Here is a 13,029-nt window from a genome sequence, read left to right on the forward strand (position 1 = left end):
TAAAATGGATCTTATCAGTGAAATTATAAATTACTAAATCTATACACTAAAACTTATGTAAGTTAATTATATGCATATCCATTGGCCTTCATTTAGAGACTACTTAATTTTTATCACAAGTAAAATACACGCGGCTAAGGTATTTGGTTTATAAGCTTATAACTATTGAAAGAATTGTCACATTTACTCCAGTATTATATACATTACAAATGACTTCAAATGACTAAAAATAGAAAAAAAATTTTGCAAAAATAAGTCACAACTCAAAATGCACAGGCTTATGAAAAAGGTATTATAGCACAGAATGGTAATTGATATCTATAATAATGACCTTAACTTATTTAAAAGGTCATATTGCATTTAGTATGCCATGTTGAAGAATGCCAAGAAATGTACAGCTCATTATCAAAGGATTTCCATCCAAAACAGTCAAAACCCCAGCAGGTTGCACACTCCATGATTTGGAAGTGCTATCAAGAATGATTTATTTTTGTATATGGTGTAAGAAAGTGGTCCAGTTTCATTCTTTTGCATGTAGCTATCCACTTTTCCTCAAACCACTTATTATTTAAAGACTGTCTTTTCCCCATTGCATATCCTTTCCTCCTTTGTTGTAGATTAGTTGACCATAAAGGTGTGGGTTTATTTCTGGGCTGTTTATCCTGCTCCACCGATCTATGTGTGTATTTTTGTGCCAGTGTTAACTAACAATAAATCATTCAGTCTTTCAGAAGACTAAAGAGTAGCCCTAACTGAATAAGAAGTACAATTCTTAAGTAATGATAAATAATCCAAAGGCGGGATTAAGGAAAGGATAGTTATGTGTAGAAATGGAATTATTTATGACAATCTTCACTTCCTTTAGTTGTATGATATATCCACACCCTTGCCATAGACCTATGGCGGACAGAATGTTCCTTCCCACCAGTGGGCTTGCTGTTGTCCATGTATCTTGCTTTGGTCAATGAGACATTGGCAGATATGAGGCAACAGAGACATGAAGTATATTTGTGCAGCTGAACTTTCCCACTTGTACCACTGTTATTGGTGTGAAAAAAACCGACTGGGCCACCCAAGCGCCCCTATGGTCATTCTTTTTGAGTAAAACACACTTATATAACGTATTTGATTACCTCTAGCTGGAGATGACACCTAGCTAATCTATTCAAACACCTTTAAATGAAATTATACTACTACTTATAATAGTAGGAACTCACTAGTTTTGTAATTTTAAATAACTTTCCTTCATAGATCATTGTGGAAAAAGAGTAGATTTAATAGAAAGAAGTTCAGAGAGAGGAATGATAAGGTAACTTATTTTAGGGCAGAAGCAGCTTAGAGTTTTAGCAAGTTGTTGAGATGTGTTCAAAAGTACTCACAAGTACCAATAACTAAGTACAGTAAATACAGTTATGCTGTGACTGCAAAGCCATCTTGTGAATAGAATCCACAGGCTTAGGATAGCAGAACCAAAAGGCAAAAGGAATCAGGCATGGTGTTTCTATGGAATCCCAAACTAAGCAGCCTTGGATTGGCTTCCTCTAGATTTTTATATTTTATGTTAAGAAAAACAAACTTCTTCCTTGTTTAAGCTACTTTCATTTTGTGTCCTCATTAATTTTGCAAACTACAGTCCTAACAGATAACACACATATACTAATTGAGCTTTTCATGTTTTATCTGTGGTGTTCATGAGACACTGAATGACTATATATTTATAACAATACTTTGTAGGTGTTTTATAAACTTTTATGATTTTTGTTATAAATTGTATATTTCTTAGTATATCAGATCGATTTTAATTGCATGCTCTGTAATTATTCCAATACATTTTAACATTGACTTTTACTATATCAACCAAATACATTTAATAAAAAAAATATAGGCCAAGGATTTTCTGCAGAGAACTTATTTTTCTTCCAAGTTTTTATTTAAATTCAAGTTAATTAATTTATAATGTAGCATTGGCTTCGGGAATAGAATTTAGTGATTCATCACTTACATATAACATCCACTGCTCATCACAACAAGTTGCCCTCCTTAATGCCCATCACTCATTTAGCCCATGCCCCCCCGCCCCCCATCAAACAACCCTCAGTCTGTTCTCTATAGTTAACAGTCTCTTATGGTTTGCCTCCCTCTTGGTTTTTATCTTTTATTTTTTCTTCCCTTTCTATGTACATCTGTTTTGTTTCTTAAATTCCACCTATGAGTGAAATCATATAGTATTTGTGTTTCTCTGACTGACTTATTTCGCTTAGCATAATGCACTCTAGTTCCTTCCACATTATTGCAAATGGCAGATTTTATTATTTTTGATGGCTGAGTAATATTGTAATATTTATACATATACACATATACACACACACACCACATTTTCTTTATCCATTCATCAGTCAGTAGACATATTTTGGTTCTTTCTGTAAGCTGGCTATTGTTGATAATGCTGCTATAAATATCAGGCTGCATGTATCCCTTTGAATCTGTATTTTTGTATACTTTGGGTAAATACCTAGTAGTGCATTTACTGGGTTGTAGGGTAATTCTATTTTTAACTTTTTGAGGAACATCTATACTGTTCTCCAGAGGGGCTGCACCAGCTTCCATTCCCACCAATGGTCTAAGAAGTTTGCCCTTTCTCCGCATCCTTGCCAGCATCTGTTGTTTCCTAAGTTATTAATTTTAGCTATTCTGACAGATTATGAGGTGGTATCTCATTGTGGTTTTGATTTGCCTTTCCTTGATAATGAGTGATGTTTAGCATTTTTTCATGTGTCTGCTAGCCATTTGTATGTCTTCTTTGGAGAAATGTCTTTTCATGTCTTCTGCCCATTTCTTGACTGGATTACTTATTTTTTGGGTGTTGAGTTTTATAAGTTCTTCATAGATTTTGGATACTAGCCCTTTATCGGGTATGTCATTTGCAAATATCTTCTCCCATTCTGTCAGTTGCCTTTTAGTTTTGTTGATTGTTTCCTTTGCTGTGCAAAAGCTTTTTATCTTGATGAAGTCCCAATAGTTCATTTTACTTTTGTTTCCCTTACCTCTAGAGACATGTCTAGTAAGGAGCTGCTGTGGTTGAGGTCAAAGAGGTTGCTGCCTGGGTTCTCCTCAAGGATTTTGATGGATTCCTGTCTCCCATTTAGGTCTTTCATCCCTTTTGAGTTTATTTTGGTGTATGGTGTAAGAAAGTGGTCCAGTTTCATTCTTCTGCATGTCGCTGTCTAGTTTTCCAACACCATTTGTTGGGAAAAAGAGACTTTTTTTTTCCCATTGGATATTCTTTCCTGTTTTGTCAAAGATTAGTTGACCACATAGCTGTGGGTCCATTTCTGGCTTCTCTATTCTGTTCCATTGACCTATGTGTCTGTTTTTGTGTCAGTACCATACTGTCTTGATGATGACAGCTTTGTAATAGAGCTTGAAGTCCGGAATTGTGATGCCTTCTGCTTTGCTTTGCTTTTTCAACATTACTTTGGCTATTCGGGGTCTTTTCTGGTTCCATACAAATTTTAAAATTGTTTGTTCTAGCTCTGTGAAAAATGCTGGTGTTATTTTGATTGGAATTACATTGAATGTGTAGATTGCTTTGGGTAGTATAGACATTTTAACAATATTTGTTCTTCCAATCCATGAGTATGCAATGTTTTCCATTTCTTTGTATCTTTTTCAATTTCTTTCATAAGTGTTCTATAGTTTTCAGAGTACAGATCTTTTATCCTTTTGGTTAGGTTTTTCCTAGTCATCTTATGGTTTTGGGTACAATTGTAAATGGGTTCAATTCCTTGATTTCTCTTTCTGCTGCTTCATTATTGGTATACAGAAATGCAACAGATCTCTATATCCTGTAACTTTGCTGAATTCATGTATCAGTTCTAGCAATATTTTGGTTGAGTCTTTCAGGTTTTCTACATGGAGTATCATGACATCTCTGCAGAGAACTTTTAACAGCATACACATGGGCTCATTTCTGACAGATAATAATAATGTTTGGTAAATCCATGGTCATTGATACAGTGTTTTTTCTGATTACACTTTCATTTACGTTTTGACTAGCTATATTTTATAAATTTCCATGAATAACTAAATGTCTTCTTTATTCTTGTGATATAAGTAATGATTATCATGATCTTAATCATCACAATAAGCTACAGTTAAGTAACCTGCTTGTTTACTTATAAATTAACTATCACAAATCTTAGCTAAACCAATACATTGCTTGAAGTATTTTCTCCTTCCTGCCTGCTTGCCTTCCTTCTCTTTTAAAAATATAAAATACCATAACTTTACTGATATGAAAAAGGGACAAATAATCACTATTTCTTGAACTGAACTAATGAAACTACTCACATAAATTGTCCATTTTGTATGATCTTTATGGACAATATAGCCCTTGTTTGTATGTTACAAGCAACAGTTTTCTTAGTGATATACTGAGGCTGTATATTTTTTTTGAAACTTTTAAAATGATACATAATAAAGTCAGCACTACCAATTTTTAAAAAGTTCTACTTGCAGTTTAAAATGAGCCAGAGTATCAACCACTCATGAACATTCTGCCAGGGGATGATCACAAAAATCTAAGAAGAAAGGTAAAAACAGTATCTTATGACAGCCTTATACCCTAATGTTTGAGGAGAAAAATAATTGTTGACCTATCAATGCTGGTCCTCATGAAACAGGTCAACATTCTGAAAGTATATATTTCCCAGGACTGTGCATGTCTCCTGGATAAGAAACATGGAAATTGGGGAACCATAATATCATAATAAGGATGTGGAGTATTTAGAAGTGGCCATGTACTAGTTCCCTACTATTCTTTTCCTTTTTTTTTGACTAAGGAACAGCATCTTCTAAAAAACAAGGTGATAGTGAAGGATTGTGATTCACTGCCTCCTAGGCATCCCCAGAACTAATATGTGTATTTGTAAGAAAGTCCTTTAATATTGAGAAAAACTGAACACAACATAGATTTGTCAAGTACCATTTGTTGGAAGTGGTTTCCCCGAATTAAACCTGTATTGGAAAAGATCTAGTTGAAAAATGAACCCACAAGGTAGTCTCGTCTCAAAGACTCTCAAAAACAGGGACCATGTCATCAGGACCTCTTTCCCCAACTCTCAATATCATTTATCTTACAATGTGGATACATTTTCTCTTACTGCAAAACAATAGCTATCAAAAAGCAAAGCCATTCCTATCTCAGTACTTATTTATTGTACTCTTACTTTGGTCAATACCACGTTCTAGGCTTTGGGAACTCAGTGATGAACAAAATGGAAAAAACTGCTCTGATCTCTCCCATTAGAGTAGAGGAAGACAGAAAATTAACTGATAATATATTATTTAGCAAGTCAGAAGGTGATAAATGTTTCTGGGGGGAAAAAGCAGGGGCAGGGTGATAAAGAATTCTTCCAGTGGAGGTAGGGGCTATATTTGAAAAATGTGGCCAGAAAAAACTTCTTAAATAGTGTAACACTTGAGTAGAGATGTGCAGGAAATGAGAAAGCAGTCCATGTGGGTTTCCTTTCAGCCCAGGAGAATGGTTCATGCAAGGGCTGCATTGCAGAAGAGGATTTGAGGAGTTGAGCAAGAGCAAGAGGCCAGCATGGAGAGACCTGGGAGAGTGAGTGGTGGAGTGGAACAGAGAACCTGCAGGCCATTTAAGAACTTCTATATCACAAGAGATGGATTTTATACCAAAAGAAATGGAAAGCCACTGGAGAATGTCATAAATGATCAGGCTTAACTTTAAGAGGGTCACTCTGGCTTCCCCAGTGAGGCTACTCTAGGAGAGTAAGGAGACCAGTTTAGAAGTGAGGCAGAAAAATCAAATGGTGGCAAGGACCATAGGAATAGCAGTAGACATGGAAAAAAGAGACCAGATTCTAGTACACATTTTTCTCTCATAAGGACTTTCAAATTATACTACTTTCCAGATATTTCTTTGTTTTTTGTTTTTGTTTCTTTGTTTTTAAATAGTACAACGTCTCTCTTACCCAATAGCACACACTACATAAATATGCCATAAGAAGTAATACTTCAACATCATGGTACCAGTCTAGGACATTCACTAATTTACTTGACATCACAGTTTCTTGTCAGAGAATGTCCTATGGAACAAAAGAGAACTGTTCCATGTTTGGATGAACCTGAAATGTTTTGCTTTATATTCTTATTCCAAGTAAGAAAATTATAAGAGCAGTATCTTTTGCAAATCTTTAGCCTATCATTTAAATGGACTTTTCTCAGGTATTTTTTAGTGCACTCATGTTTGTCTCTAAAGTTTTTTGTTTTTTTTTCTGTTATGACTTTACATTTATTTTCACTTTATATTTAGGGGAAGTTTGATGTAAAGAGCACCATGACCCCTAAAAGATTGCCTCTACTTCCCTTTAAAGAGACTCCTTTGCATCCCTTCCACAACACCCACCATCAACTGGTCACTTCTTCCTTTGGAAAATATAGTCAACCATACAGAATGCACCCGAGTGTATAAAAACATATCTTCATATCTAATTACCAGGATCCTATCCATAGTCTTGGCTGAACTCTGTGCCCTGTAGCTGCCACTGCTCTTACCTATCCTAACTCTTATTATTTTTTTCATTATTGTTGGGGGGACAAAAGGTGTCTTCTGAAGGCTTTTCTTAGCATATAACTCACAACGTGGTCATTCTCAGGTCATGGGATATACTCTAAAGCCATAATTCACAGGGTTTATTCAGCAATTTAATAAATGTACACACAACAAAAGCATGTAACAGGTGCTTACTAGGTATTCAGTTTTCACGGTGGCTGACCCTAAAACTAAAGTTGTTTATAACAATAAAGTTATTTAAAATTTAAAGGGGGGGCATCCTCTCTCAGGGATGCGGCACTGTCATGTGCACCAACTGGAAACCGAGCGCCTCCTTACATGTTGCATCCTAGGTGCCTGGCTTGCCTCACCCTAGTCCTGGTCCTGTCTTTTCCATTAATTCTTATTTGCTATTATTATTAATTATCCTTCTCATTATTTTTGTGTGGACAAAAAGAAACATCCCCTTAACTTATTTTCCTCATCTATTCAATGTAGAAGCTTAAGTCAGGATTACTATTGGACTTTAGAGCACTGTTGTCTGGGTTCAAAACTTGACTCAATTACCTACTTGTAGTACCAATATGGACAGATTATTTAAACCTAATTATGCCTTGGTTTTCTCATCTGCAAAATAAGGATAACATCCTATTTAACATAGTTTTTTCCACAGCTCAGCTCTTCAATTTCACATACAACAAACCCTCACTTGATGGCTATGTTTCATCAAGGGTGTGTAAATAAATCTTTCTCTTTCTCAATCCCTTTTTTTTTTTTTTAGCTCAAATGATTCAATTCATACATATTAATGGGGAAAAAAGTAAAATCCCCTTTTGGACACCTGCAAAGTAACTGTTAATACAAATGAAATAAATGGAGAGAACCCTGCATTTATATAGGTAGATCTCTAAGTCTAGGATTGGTGACTGCATCTTTCCAATCAATCTGAAGTCCTCTTAAACAACACAATCATTCCTTCAATCTCACATAGTAGGTGAATGATATTCTCTTTGAAGTTATTTTCTTTTAATTCCAGTATAGTAGACATACACTATTCTATTAGTTTCATGTGTTATTTTCTTTGAAGTTTAAGTCTATTTTCAGGAATAAAAACCTTGGGGCTGGTTTCCTTAACAATGATTCAAAGTAGAACCTGATAGATGCTTTTATCTAGTACAATTGTTTTATGGAAAAAAAATAGTTTGTGCATTATATTTCTTCATATAACATAACATTTACCAAAAAAATCAAACATCTAACCAAATACTTAAGGTTATTCTATAATATTCTCAGTCTTTGACAAACCAATGATAACAAAATAAAATGCATAGGAAAATTTAGCCACAATCATATTTCTGGTATTAAAAATAAGTCTCTTGGGGCACCTGGGTGACTCAGTCAGCTAAGCGCCCAACTCCTGATTTCAGCTCAGGTTGTGTTCTCAGGGTCATGGGATAGAGCATTGGGCTCCATGCTCCGTGTCCCTCTCCCTCTGCTCCTCCCCCTACTTGCACTCTATCTCTAAAATAAATAAATTAAATAAATAAAATCTTTACAAATAAATAAATAAATCTCTTATGACCCCATAAAAGAAATTGGGATTTCTACGCCAATCTCTTCAGGATTTGTTGGTCATAACTAGTCTCCACGAATAAAATCCACTTGGGAAGAGATGATAATTCATGCCTATAGTCCTACCAAATGAAGAACTGATGCAGAAATGTGGAGTATACACCAGAGTGCAGGGAGCCTATTAGGCTTCAGTCTGTGTAGCTGGAAATCCATTCTGTATCTCTGTACATACTGTCTCCCTCTAATTTCACATATGCAATTCTTAAGTTTCCTTGTTATTTCTACAAAGAAAATTTGTATGTATAATAAAACCATGCTTTAATTAAAATTTATGGAATCTTTTATAGAGACATGTGCACAGCAGATGTTAAAGAAATATTAAATGGGATAAATTAACAATTACTGGGGCAAAAGCCAGTCTGAACTAATAAAGATTTGGAATCATGGAGTCTTTAGAAATTCAGGTTTTTTAGGGTTTTTTTTCCAGTTTGATTTGCTATTTATCAATTAAACACAAAATACATAAAGTTGTGCTTGGTAGCTGTCCATAGGGTGATTCTACAATTACTAAATGAAAAAAAGTTCAATTTAGCACATCAATTATTTTATAATAAATTCTTATTATATTTTATTGTTTGAAAACAGTGTGTCCTCTGAAGAAGTTTTAAATACTCTCTCTGCAATCTTGATTGCATTATTAATTTCCAGAACTAAATCTAAATGAACATTAGTTTGCCCATATTCCAATTAAGGGAAGTTTAATTCGCTTTTACTGTATTTCCCTGCTTTCCTTTTTTCGAACCAGGGACCTGGGAATATGACTTTGTTGCTTGTATAACAAACAGCCTGTAACACCACAGGGCGTTGTCACTGTGAGAGAAGCAGGCAATTGCTGGTGTACAGTCTGTGGGTAGTCTATGCTGCTGTGGGTAGTCTGTATAGAATCTCTCTATTGCTTGAGAAACTACTTATGAAGTACTGATCTGTGTGCTCTCTTTGCCAGTTCTTCCCCCAATCTCTCTTTTCTTTTTCCTTTGCCGTATCCTTGTCTCTAATATTTTAGTAGCATATGTTCCAAGTCAGGACACAGGAAAGTTGATGAAAGGATCCTTCTTTCCTTGCCATTAAATAAAAAAATTTGCTATATAAATCTCCCCCATTTAAAAAAAGTTTAAAGACTTAACTGAAGGGGGTGCAGAGTACCAGGCAATCTAAGGAATGGGGAGACAGAAGTCTAGAAGCACTTAAAAGGCTAAAAAAAATCAAGACCTTAATCATTAAGTTCCTGAAGCCAGAGCATTTTAACAGTGGAGAAGAGTAACTCATCAATTTCAAGGTGCTCAAATCATTTTCCCCATTGATATAAATAGGGAAGCCAAGGTGATTCATTTAAAAAGCTAAAGGAAAATCTTTACATAAATTCTGTGCAAACTCTAGTGGCTGATCCCAGACTCCTAAATAGGAGTAAAAAAAGGCCACAAGTGAATGATTAAAACATCATTCTTCTCATTTTTTAAAATGCACTGAAATAAAAAAAAACAAAACTCAAATCTGAATTTAAGATTTACATGGAATCAACTATGCCCCATGCTTCCTGACTTCCTGAATGTGCTTTCTTCCTTTTTCTACATTCAATATAAAAAATCCAATGGAGCAGCCTGCAAAGTTCAGAGGAAAATCAAGTGTGACTCAAGAAGAGAATACTCAACTAAGGAATGGTTAAACTCTAAAGGCAATAGACAGACATTCCTAAACAAGAAATAATATCCCTGAGTCCTTCTTTAAAAAACAAAAGAGAGAGAGAAATCTTTTTATCAAAACCCAATCTAGTGATCAATAAAATATATAAGTCAGGAGGAGAAAAACTATGACAATATGATATGGTGAGTCTACATCCAGGATTAATACTCACAACTCAGAGGAAAAGTATTAATATTTCTATAAAATGGCAATACATAAACCTTATTAAAATGAAAATGTTGTCATTCAAACATGAGGACAGGGTAGGTGAGAATCAACATTGGAGGAATAATTTATCTTTCACAGCAGGGGGAAAATACTACTTTGTAAATTTGAAACATGGTGTTTAAAAAATGACTACAATGTATAAATATGTTCTAGAATCTTTTCAATTTGCCTTGGAGGAATATTCAAGTAAGTAATCTATTAAGATGAAGAAAAATTTATTTGAAATTCAACAGTTAGTTTGGTTTCACTTGTGTTGTTTCTTTCTTACAAATTAAAGCAAAACTAAATTTGATGGCTTTGTATTAAACAGTTTCTACAGTATATAATTTTCATTTGAGTATCTGCCTGTCTAGTTCTCTCAGTGTTTCTAATCTGCATAGATGTAAAGTAGTGTCTGAAAGTATATTCAATTGAGTTAATGACAATTATTTTTCAATAGAGGAATTTGAAGTTGTTTACCATTTGCATTTTCTGCATTGTTTTAATTCCTAAAATTGAACATAAATAATATTTATAGAATTGTGGAATCACTATTTTTTTTTTAAGATTTTATTTATTTATTTGACAGAGAGAGACACAGCAAGAGAGGAAACACAAGCAGGGGGAGTGGGAGAGGGAGAAGCAGGCTTCCCACGGAGCAGGGAGCCTGATGCTGGGCTCAATTGCAGGACTCTGGGATCATGACCTGAGCCAAAGGCAGACGCCCAACGACTGAGCCACCCAGGCGCCCCTGGAATCACTATTCTTACAACAAAATGTACACTCTCATTGAAGGTCCACTTAGGATACAAGAAAAGTCTGAGAATTTTTTTACTCCATCTTTGAAATATACCTCAGTGTGAAATATTCCACTTTTCTTATCTTTTTTAAATGTGCTTTTGGGAAGTTTTTCACACCTTCACAAACATGAGCTCTTTCTGTCAGTGTGGAATAAATAGCTTATACTCAAAGTTACATGATTTTGCATTAATCACTATGTTTTGTCAACTCATCCTCTAAAACATACATTTATACATTTCCCCCCTCTCTTGCTCTTTACCAAAAAAGGAAAAAAAAAAAAAAGATGAAGGAAGGACAGAGAGAAAGAGGGAGGGAGGGAGGGAGAAAGAAAGAAAGGGAGAGAGAAAGAAAGAGGGAAGGAGGGAAAGGGAAGAAATAAAAAGAGGAAAGAAACCTCTACTAGTACTAAAACCATCCTGATAGTAATTTAGAGTAGTAACTCCTCTTTCTTCATTTCAATTAATATTTTACAAAATATTTGCCTTTGGATAAGCTTTCATACTTCCTACACACACACACACACACACACACTGAATGTACTAAGGTGAATTAATTCGTTATAATTTGATGCAAATATTCTATGTACTTTATTTAACTTAAGCAGAATAATACATAATAAATTCAGAATAATTTATTATTTTATAATACTCTGATATAAATTTCCAACACTCTGTTCTAAGGAATTAGTGAACGCACTTTATCAGGTGTGACATAAGCACATTCCGAAATTTTATTTTAATTATATATATATATATATACATTTTATGTTTCAAGTTTTTATTTAAATTCTAGTTAGTTGGGCGCCTGGGTGGCTCAGTCGTTAAGCGTCTGCCTTTGGCTCAGGTCATGATCCCAGGGTTCTGGGTTCGAGCCCCACATCGGGCTCCCTGCTCAGCGAGAAGCCTGCTTCTCCCTCTCCCACTCCCCCTGCTTGCGTTCACTCTCTCACTGTGCCTCTCTCTGTCAAATAAATAAATAAAAATCTTTTAAAAAAAAATTCTAGTTAGTTAACATATACTCTAGTAATTGGTTTCAGGAGTAGAATTTAGTGATTCATCACTTAAATACAACACCCAGCGCTCATCACAAGAAGTGCCCTCCTTGATACCCATCCCCCATCTAGCCTATCCCCCACCCACCTCCTCTCTAGCAACCTTTAGTTTGTTCTCTATCTTTAAGAGTCTCTTATGGTTTGCCTCCCCTTCTCCCTTTTTTTTCCTTCCCCTATGTTCATCTGTTTTGTTTCTTAAATTCCACATATGAGTACAATCATATATTTGTGTTTCTCTGACTGACTTACTTCACTTAGCATTCTGAAATTCTATATCCTAAGTCACTGATTTTTATCGACTTCATTTTTAAAATAACATTTTTTCTAATTATCTGTTGAGATAAATTTGAATTCATATAAGGTAAAATCCAGATGCTACACATGTTCTCAGTTCATTTTTTCCACATGTCATTTGGATGGTTCTCATATTTGACATAAAATGTGTCATTCAGTTGCTCTGTGTCATGCTCCCAATATATACTACTGAATGTATGTTCTGTTTGTTTGGTGTCTTCTCTCATACTTCTGGTCTCTTCTGAATATGTCTTTATCTATCTTGTTCTGCTCCTTAGGGTGCTCAGATCTAGAGGATAAGTCCAAGCATTTCTCATTTGATCTGCTGAGGAAGCGGGCATGGGGCAAGTTATAACTTGAGGAGCTAGAGAAAGCCTTCCTGTCAGTTGATCTCCTCGGGGGCTTGGGCCCACAGGGGTAAGAGGTAGTTACCCCTCATTCAGCCATTTCAAGTCCTCTCTAAAACTAAGGAGAATGGAGACAATTCTTAGGAGCTGTTGTTAAGCATTCTTCATAGAGGTCACAGGGACCCGGGATCAAGTACTTCCCCAAAACCAACACTTTATATTGGGAAAGTACTAATTTCCAGAGGCTAGCCCAGCTTCAGTAGCACCTAAGATTTCGTGGTAATCATAAATGGTCATAATATAATGGGCATTCCACAAGAAAATAAATGTAGATCTTTGATATCATTTTAACAGTGTTTATAAATAAAATTTATATTAAATATAAAGTTAAAATTTAATAACATTTTAATGTATTATATAAATGCACAATAATTTAA

Source organism: Leptonychotes weddellii, chromosome 14 (assembly GCF_054177405.1).
Source record: "Leptonychotes weddellii isolate Sample4059 chromosome 14, ASM5417740v2, whole genome shotgun sequence".
NCBI classification, from domain to species: Eukaryota; Metazoa; Chordata; class Mammalia; order Carnivora; family Phocidae; genus Leptonychotes; species Leptonychotes weddellii.